Source organism: Leptopilina heterotoma, unplaced genomic scaffold, assembly GCF_015476425.1.
Source record: "Leptopilina heterotoma isolate Lh14 unplaced genomic scaffold, ASM1547642v1 Lhet_11, whole genome shotgun sequence".
In the NCBI taxonomy this organism is placed as follows: Eukaryota; Metazoa; Arthropoda; class Insecta; order Hymenoptera; family Figitidae; genus Leptopilina; species Leptopilina heterotoma.
In genome coordinates, this window is record NW_025110829.1 from 2,909,477 (window position 1) to 2,919,121 (window position 9,645).

The following is a 9,645-nucleotide window of genomic DNA, read 5'->3' on the forward strand; positions in this document are numbered from 1 at the left end:
GTTTTATAACAAATGATATTTCGAAAAAAAAAATTTAGAAACTTTAAAATATAGAACATTTACACATTATAGAGAAATATTATTAGGAACAATAAATTTTTTAAGAATTGGTAATTATTATTAATTATTATAATAATTATTAATAATAATTAATTATTATTAATTATATTAATTAATAATTATTAATAAATAAAATATTAATTAAATTAATAATAATAATTAATTAAATTATTATTGTTTTTGTAATTTAATGTTAAAAAGTAACAAGTTTCTTACAAGTAAGAAGTCGCTTTAAAAAAATCAAGAAATTCGAAATTTAAATCAATTTTTTTCCATTTAGTGTAGGAAAAATAGGAAATAAATAAATAAATTTTACAAATAGGAAATCGCTCAAAAAAATTTATTTGAATAATTAAATAAAAAATTATTTAATTTTAATAATTAATTAATTAAAAAATTAATTAATTGAATTATTATTGTTTTTTCACTTTTTGTGACATTCAAGTAAGAAGTCGCTTTGAAAAAATCAAGAAATTCGAAATTTAAATTAATTTTTTTCCATTTAGTGTAGGAAAAATAGGAAATAAATAAATAAATTTTTCAAATAGGAAATCGCTCAAAAAATTTTATTTGAATAATTAAATAAAAAATTATTTAATTTTAATTATTAATTAATTAGTGTAGGAAAAAAAGGAAAAAAATAAATAAATTTTTCGAATAGGAAATCGCTCAAAAAAATTGATAACAAAAATTATTTGAATCAAATAAATATTTTTTTTGAATAATAATAATTTTTTTAAATAGTAATAATTTAATTTATTAATGTAAATATTTGAATAGAAAATCGCTCAAAAAATACAAAACAAATACAAAACAAAATTATTTGAATGAAATAAGTATTATTTTTAATTATTTAGCTATTTTAAAATAATAATCTTCGTATTTATTTAATTTAATTTATTTTAAATAATAATAATTAATTAATTATTAAATTATTAACTACAATAATTTTATAAATAATAATAATTTTTTTAATTTAATTTATTAAATAAAAAAATATATTTAAATAATAATATTTCATTTTTATTCATTTTTTTAGTGTAATATTCGAATAAGAAATCGATCAAAAAATCGAAAATCCCATAAAAAATACGTAGGAAAATTATTTGAATCAAATAAATATTTTTTTAAATAATATTTTAAATAATTAATTATTATTTATTGAAATTTTAATTAATTTTTTTAGTTTGATTATAAATTTTATTTATTAATTTATTTTATTTAATAATTTTAATTCTTTTATAATTATTTGTTTAAATAATTATTAATATATAATAATATAATAATTAATTAATTAAATTGTTTTTTAAAATATAATTTTACATTTAACTAAGAAATCACTCGGAAAAAATTGAGAAATTCGAAAATTTAAATTAAATTTTTTTATCCATTTAAAATTACATTCAAATAGGAAATCGCTTAAAAAAGTCGAAAGTCTCATAAAAGATACATAACAAAAATTATTTGAATCAACAACAAATAAATATTATATTTTTTGTTATATTTTTTAAATTCTAATATTTTAAAATAATAATTTAATTTATTTAATTTTAATTAATTTTAATAATATAATAATAATAAACATTAATCATAAAAAATAAAATATATATATTAAATACATAAAACTTACCAATCTTTGCTGATCTTTATATTTCTGCAATAATATTATTTCCTCTTCTTATTCTCATTCACTTCTTATTTTTGATCATTCTTATTCTCACTCACTTCTTATTTTTGATACTAATCATTTCACTTCACAATTATGCAAAGGAAAAAACGCGATTATTTATTATTTTGCATTAATCAAATCAAACTATAACCTCAGAATGATACAAAAAGATAAACATGTCAAAATTATAGTATTCACAAAAAAACAAAAGAATCCACAAAAGTCTAACTTCAGGTGTGGACAGAGATCGTGAAATCCGGATACGAAGATTATTATAGTTAATTTATAATAATAGTTTTACAATATCTTTAAATAATACAATGATTACACGATAGAGAGAGAAAATAAAATTAAATGTCGATATTAAGGTTTTCCTATATTTTAATAATAATAATAATAATATTATTATTATTAATACTGTATAATGTATTATTTATATTTAAATTTGAATCTCTCAAGATTACAATAGAAAAATTTAGTTTATTTATTAAGGATTTAAAATTCCCTGGAAAATTTACTAGGCACTGATGCCAGATGCCACAGATAACAATCTAAGGGCGGTATTCATAGTCGATACTTATTTCTTAAGCAGCGACTTAAGCTGCCACCTAGATTCATAGTCGTGCAATAAGCATTGCCTTAAGCCGCAACTTAAGCATATGCTTGATAAAGTAAATGCTTCGATTATAGTCCCATCTTAAGAATGACAAGTATTCATAGTCAAATAAGATGATCTTATTTGACATTGCCGGTGAACTTATTTGAACGAATTGAGGTTATGATTTTAAGTCAACGCTTTACATGACTTAAGCAATTACTTATTTATAGTCCCATCTTAAGAATGACAAGTATTCATAGTCAAATAAGATGATCTTATTTGACATTGCCGGTGAACTTATTTGAACGAATTGAGGTTATGATTTTAAGTCAACGCTTTACATGACTTAAGCAATTACTTATTGTCTTTTTATAAATATTTATAATAAAAATGAAAAGATTTTTTGTTAAAAACAATTTAATAATAATTAAAATTTAATAATTTAGAAAAAAGGTTCAAAATTTATAAAATTTTCACGAGAAATAAAAAGTATTTTTTTTCATCGAAATGTTGAAAAAACATTTCGATATGCATCCACACACATACATCCGGAGAATTTGTTCCCCATGTTGAAATATTTATATACGCTATACTTGAAAATTTGTAAAAATAATTGATTCTAAGAAAATCGACACCCTATGAGGAAATAAAACTGTTAATATTAAATAATTATTAAAAAATACTATTTTTAAAAATTTTGTAGTTCCAAATGAAAGTTAATTGTTTTACCCCGTTTATATGCACTCTTGGTTCATTGTTTTAGGAAAAATAAGATTTTTTTATAAAAAGTTGCAAAAAAATTCATTTTACAATAACTTTTTTTAAACAAAATTTTTTCTGTCGTTTGTTTGTTAGAGACAATGGCCAAATAAAAATGCTTTTTTTCATTTCGATTATAAAAATACTCCTTATTTTTTTTTAAATTTCACTGATTCTGACTCAATAATTTTTTTTAGAAACAATATAATAATAGTTAAAATAATTTTTTCTATTTTTTAATACAGAAAAATTTAGAATCTAAATATAATATTTCGTGAGGAATAAGAATATTTCAATTTTCATCATTCTGGTAGTCATTTCTTGTATCCTTTTACTTTATAACTTTTATCCTAAAAATATTAAAATATGCATATTTTTCAGTTTTTTTGACCCCCCCTCCTCTCCCTTATCAGATATTTTATGTGCATTAGCGTCATTTTTTCTAATGAATATAAGCTATCTACTATCGCTTATTGGTAGATACAAGAGAATATTGACGGAAAAAGCCGAACGCTCAATAAGATCATCTTAAGCATTTGCTTGGTCAAGAAGTTCTTAAGCTGCATTTCCTTTACCAAGCAATTGCTTATTTTTGACTATGAATTCATACGGTCTTAAGCTCGACTCATTCGAATAAGACCGACTTGATCAAGCAAAGCTTAAGTCCTTGCTTAAGTCGGGACTATGAATACCGCCCTAAGGGCCAGCTTAGATAAATATACTAGATGCGGCGAGGCGTTAGTTTAGGCACATGAATCCAGGGTGGCGTTAGTGTAGATCATGTGCCCACATGTGCCCTTCGTGTGCCTCTTATAATCGGACCAATCGGATTACTTCGTCAATCTTCGGTCTATTAAAGGCGGAAATGTTTGAAAATACTAACAAAGCGATCATTTCTCATTCAAATTTAAGATTAAAATTGTATACAATTTATAAAAAAAATTGTTGTTTTTCTTAACTATATATAATTAATTATAGTAAATTAAATTCTTTTATTTCGTTGTATATTTAAATGTGTGAATCCGGGAAAAAATAATGTTTTCGTGATCGCGTTCTCATCGTTCTCATTTAAAAAGAAATAAGAAAAGAATATTTTCAGTCAGGGTTTTTTGGTAAATATAGAGAAACGGTTTGATATCACGGTCTCATTTTGAGAGGATAAAATTTTGCGAGAAAATTATTTTATTAACGATCTCACTTTTGCCAAAAATCCAACTTTTGTTATTTTGTTTTTCAATATTTATTTCAAAAATTACTTGCAAATTCCGAGAATATTCTTTATCATCATGAATTCCCCTAATTATCATGATAAATCGGAACTAAGTATCTCTAATTATTTAGGAGTGAGATATGAAACGCGGGAAAACACTTTTTGGGGGCGATTTTTCCAAACAAATGTTTTTAAACATTTCTCAATCAACAATTTTCAAAAGAAAAATTTTACATTTTACATTGATTTAATTGATCGGTCAATTAATCGGTTATTTGAATCAAATACATTTTTTTCAGTGTAAAATTTTTTCAGACAGAAAATATTTGTTTAAAAATTTAAAAATTTTTGCATTATAGAAATTTTATTATCGTTTATTATAAAGTATTCCTCATTTTTCAAACTTTATGTATTTTTTTAGCCTTTCCTATTCTATTAAACAAAATTTTTAAATTAAAATTCAGAAATCTAAATGATTTCCTCTTCAGGAAGTCTATCCAAAAAAATATACAAAATTAAAATAATAATAAAAATTATATACATGATTAAAATAAAAATAATTTAACAATAAATAAATAAAATAAAAATTAATGGATAATTATCTTACCAAAAAAAAAATATAATTAAAATAGATGAAGACTTAAATTTTTATGCCCTGACGATGGAGTAGAGTCTCGAGTAAAAGAAAATTATAAAAAAATTAATATTCATCAAATAAATTTAAAAATAATTGAAAAAAATTGTTTAAATTTAAAATTGTGAAAAATAATAATCAATAATAAATTTAGTAAAAAGTTAATAACAAATTAAAAATTAATTAATAAAAAAAATTAAAATTTATGAAACATTAAAAATACAATTATGAAAATTAATAATAAATAAAAATAATAAATAGCACATGCAAAATAAATAATAAAATACCATAAATAAATAAATAAATAACGGTTCACAATACAATAATTCATAATAAAATAAATTAATAAAATAAAAATATGTAATTTCTCAAATTAAGTAAAAATATAGCTACGTATTTCAAACTGCAACGTCAAATTTAAAACTGAGCTCCAAACTCTATCGAGTCATTACATTATAATGAACATTATAATTATCTATTGATTTTTATTTTATTTATTTTTAAATTATTTTTATTATTATTATTTATTTTTTTGCCTAGGGAATTTTGGGAAATCTGCCTACAGATACCTTGGATTCTACACTCCAAGGTTATGTGGGGTTATTTAACTAATTAAAAAAATTAATTAATAATTAATTTAATAATTAAATAAATTATTTTAATAATACATTTAATAACTAAATTAATTAATTTAATTAATAATTAAAAAATTTTGTTTCAATTAAAAAACTAATTAATAACTTTTTATTATATAAAGGAAATTAATTACAATTAATAATCAAAATATTTTATTTTATTTATAAGAAAGTTAATTAAAAATAATAATTAGGTTTTTTTATTTTCAATTAAAAGTTCTTTATTTTTAAAAATTTTATTTTAAAAAATTGATTTATTAGTTTTTATTGAAAAACACGTTGTTTTCAAAAAAAAAAGTAGTGATATTGGCGAGAAATGAAATTCTAGCCTTTCACGACTCAAAAAACGCGATTTCCAAGCGGTATCCTTGGAAACGGCGAAAAGTTGAAGAGGGCAGCACTAACATACACTGAAAATTTAGTATGCTATATATATCGGTAGTCCCCACCATCGACCCTCGCCGCATCTAGTATATTTATCTAAGGTCGTGCAATGAGCATTGCCTTAAGCCGCAACTTAAGCATTTGCTTGGAAAAGTAAATTGTTCGATTTTGAGATGCATAGTCCCATCTTAAGAACGCCAAGTATTCATAGTCAAATAAGATGAACTTATTTGACATTGCCGGTGAACTTATTTGAACGAATTGAGGTTATGATTTTAAGTCAACGTTTTACATGACTTAAGTAATTACTTATTGTCTTTTTATAAATATTTATAATAAAAATAAAAAGATTTTTGATTAAAAACAATTTAATAATAATTTAAATTTAATAATTTAAAAAAAAGGTTCAAAATTTATAAAATTTTCACGAGAAATAAAAAGTATTTTTTTTCATCGAAATGTTGAAAAAACATTTCGATTTGGCCTTAAGAATGTGTCTACCAAATAAATGCATCCACACACATACATCTGGAGAATCTGTTCCCCATGTTGAAATATTTATATACACTATACTTGAAAATTTGTAAAAATAATTGATTCTTAGAAAATCGACACCCTATATGAGGAAATAAAACTGTTAATATTAAATAATTATTAAAAAAATATTATTTTTAAAAATTTTGTAGTTCCAAACGAAAGTTAATTGTTTCACCCCTTTTGTATGCACTCTTGGTTCATTGGTTTAGAAAAAAAAGATTTTGTTCAAAAAGTTGCAAAAAATTCATTGTACAATAACTTTTTTTAAACAAAATTTTTTCTGTCGTTTGTTGGCGTTTAAGAGAGACAATGGCCAAATAAAAATGTTTTTTTTTCATTTCGATTATAAAAATACTCCTTATTTTTTGTAAAATTTCACTGATTCTGACTCAGAATAATTTTTTTAGAAACAATATAATAATAGTTGAAATAATTTTTTCTACCTTTTAATATAGAAAAATTTAGAATCTAAATATAATTTTTCGTCAGGAATAAAGAATATTTCAATTTTTCATCATTCTGGTAGTCATTTTTTGTATCCTTTTACTTTATAACTTTTTTCCTAAAAATATTAAAATATTATGCATATTTTTAAGTTTTTTTTACCCCCCTCCTCTCCATTATAAGATATTTTATGTGCATTAGCGTCATTTTTTCTAATGAATATAAGCTATCTACCATCGCTTATTGGTAGATACAAGAGAATATTGACGGAAAAAGCCGAACGCTCAATAAGATCATCTTAAGCATTTGCTTGGTCAAGCAATTCTTAAGGTGCATTTCCTTTACCAAGCAGTTGCTTATTTTTGACTATGAATACATATGGTCTTAAGCTCGACTCATTCGAATAAGACCGACTTGATCAAGCAAAGCTTAAGTCCTTGCTTAAGTCGGGACTATGAATACCGCCCCAAGAGTTGAACGAGTTCAGTTGAACCAAGCTTAACCGCCAGTTGGTGAAACTGGCCCCTTAGGCTGGAGTCCCATGATAGCGTTTTGCGTTGCGTTTTGTAACTAGGCCATGAGTGTGAGAGAGATACAGATATATGTTGTCTATATTTGCACTCATGGCCTAGTTGCAAAACGCAACGCAAAACGGTTCAATGGGACTTCACCCTTAGATAAATATACTAGATGCGGCGAGGGTCGATGGTGGGGACTACCGATATATATAGCATACTAAATTTTCAGTGTATGTTAGTGCTGCCCTCTTCAACTTTTCGCCGTTTCCAAGGATATCGCTTGGAAATCGCGTTTTTTGAGTCGTGAAAGGCTAGAATTTCATTTCTCGCCAATATCACTACTTTTTTTTTTGAAAACAACGTGTTTTTCAATAAAAACTAATAAATCAATTTTTTAAAATAAAATTTTTAAAAATAAAGAACTTTTAATTGAAAATAAAAAAACCTAATTATTATTTTTAATTAACTTTCTTATAAATAAAATAAAATATTTTGATTATTAATTGTAATTAATTTCCTTTATATAATAAAAAGTTATTAATTAGTTTTTTAATTGAAACAAAATTTTTTAATTATTAATTAAATTAATTAATTTAGTTATTAAATGTATTATTAAAATAATTTATTTAATTATTAAATTAATTATTAATTAATTTTTTTAATTAGTTAAATAACCCCACATAACCTTGGAGTGTAGAATCCAAGGTATCTGTAGGCAGATTTCCCAAAATTCCCTAGGCAAAAAAATAAATAATAATAATAAAAATAATTTAAAAATAAATAAAATAAAAATCAATAGATAATTATAATGTTCATTATAATGTAATGACTCGATAGAGTTTGGAGCTCAGTTTTAAATTTGACGTTGCAGTTTGAAATACGTAGCTATATTTTTACTTAATTTGAGAAATTACATATTTTTATTTTATTAATTTATTTTATTATGAATTATTGTATTGTGAACCGTTATTTATTTATTTATTTATGGTATTTTATTATTTATTTTGCATGTGCTATTTATTATTTTTATTTATTATTAATTTTCATAATTGTATTTTTAATGTTTCATAAATTTTAATTTTTTTTATTAATTAATTTTTAATTTGTTATTAACTTTTTACTAAATTTATTATTGATTATTATTTTTCACAATTTTAAATTTAAACAATTTTTTTCAATTATTTTTAAATTTATTTGATGAATATTAATTTTTTTATAATTTTCTTTTACTCGAGACTCTACTCCATCGTCAGGGCATAAAAATTTAAGTCTTCATCTATTTTAATTATATTTTTTTTTTGGTAAGATAATTATCCATTAATTTTTATTTTATTTATTTATTGTTAAATTATTTTTATTTTAATCATGTATATAATTTTTATTATTATTTTAATTTTGTATATTTTTTTGGATAGACTTCCTGAAGAGGAAATCATTTAGATTTCTGAATTTTAATTTAAAAATTTTGTTTAATAGAATAGGAAAGGCTAAAAAAATACATAAAGTTTGAAAAATGAGGAATACTTTATAATAAACGATAATAAAATTTCTATAATGCAAAAATTTTTAAATTTTTAAACAAATATTTTCTGTCTGAAAAAATTTTACACTGAAAAAAATGTATTTGATTCAAATAACCGATTAATTGACCGATCAATTAAATCAATGTAAAATGTAAAATTTTTCTTTTGAAAATTGTTGATTGAGAAATGTTTAAAAACATTTGTTTGGAAAAATCGCCCCCAAAAAGTGTTTTCCCGCGTTTCATATCTCACTCCTAAATAATTAGAGATACTTAGTTCCGATTTATCATGATAATTAGGGGAATTCATGATGATAAAGAATATTCTCGGAATTTGCAAGTAATTTTTGAAATAAATATTGAAAAACAAAATAACAAAAGTTGGATTTTTGGCAAAAGTGAGATCGTTAATAAAATAATTTTCTCGCAAAATTTTATCCTCTCAAAATGAGACCGTGATATCAAACCGTTTCTCTATATTTACCAAAAAACCCTGACTGAAAATATTCTTTTCTTATTTCTTTTTAAATGAGAACGATGAGAACGCGATCACGAAAACATTATTTTTTCCCGGATTCACACATTTAAATATACAACGAAATAAAAGAATTTAATTTACTATAATTAATTATATATAGTTAAGAAAAACAACAATTTTTTTTATAAATTGTATAC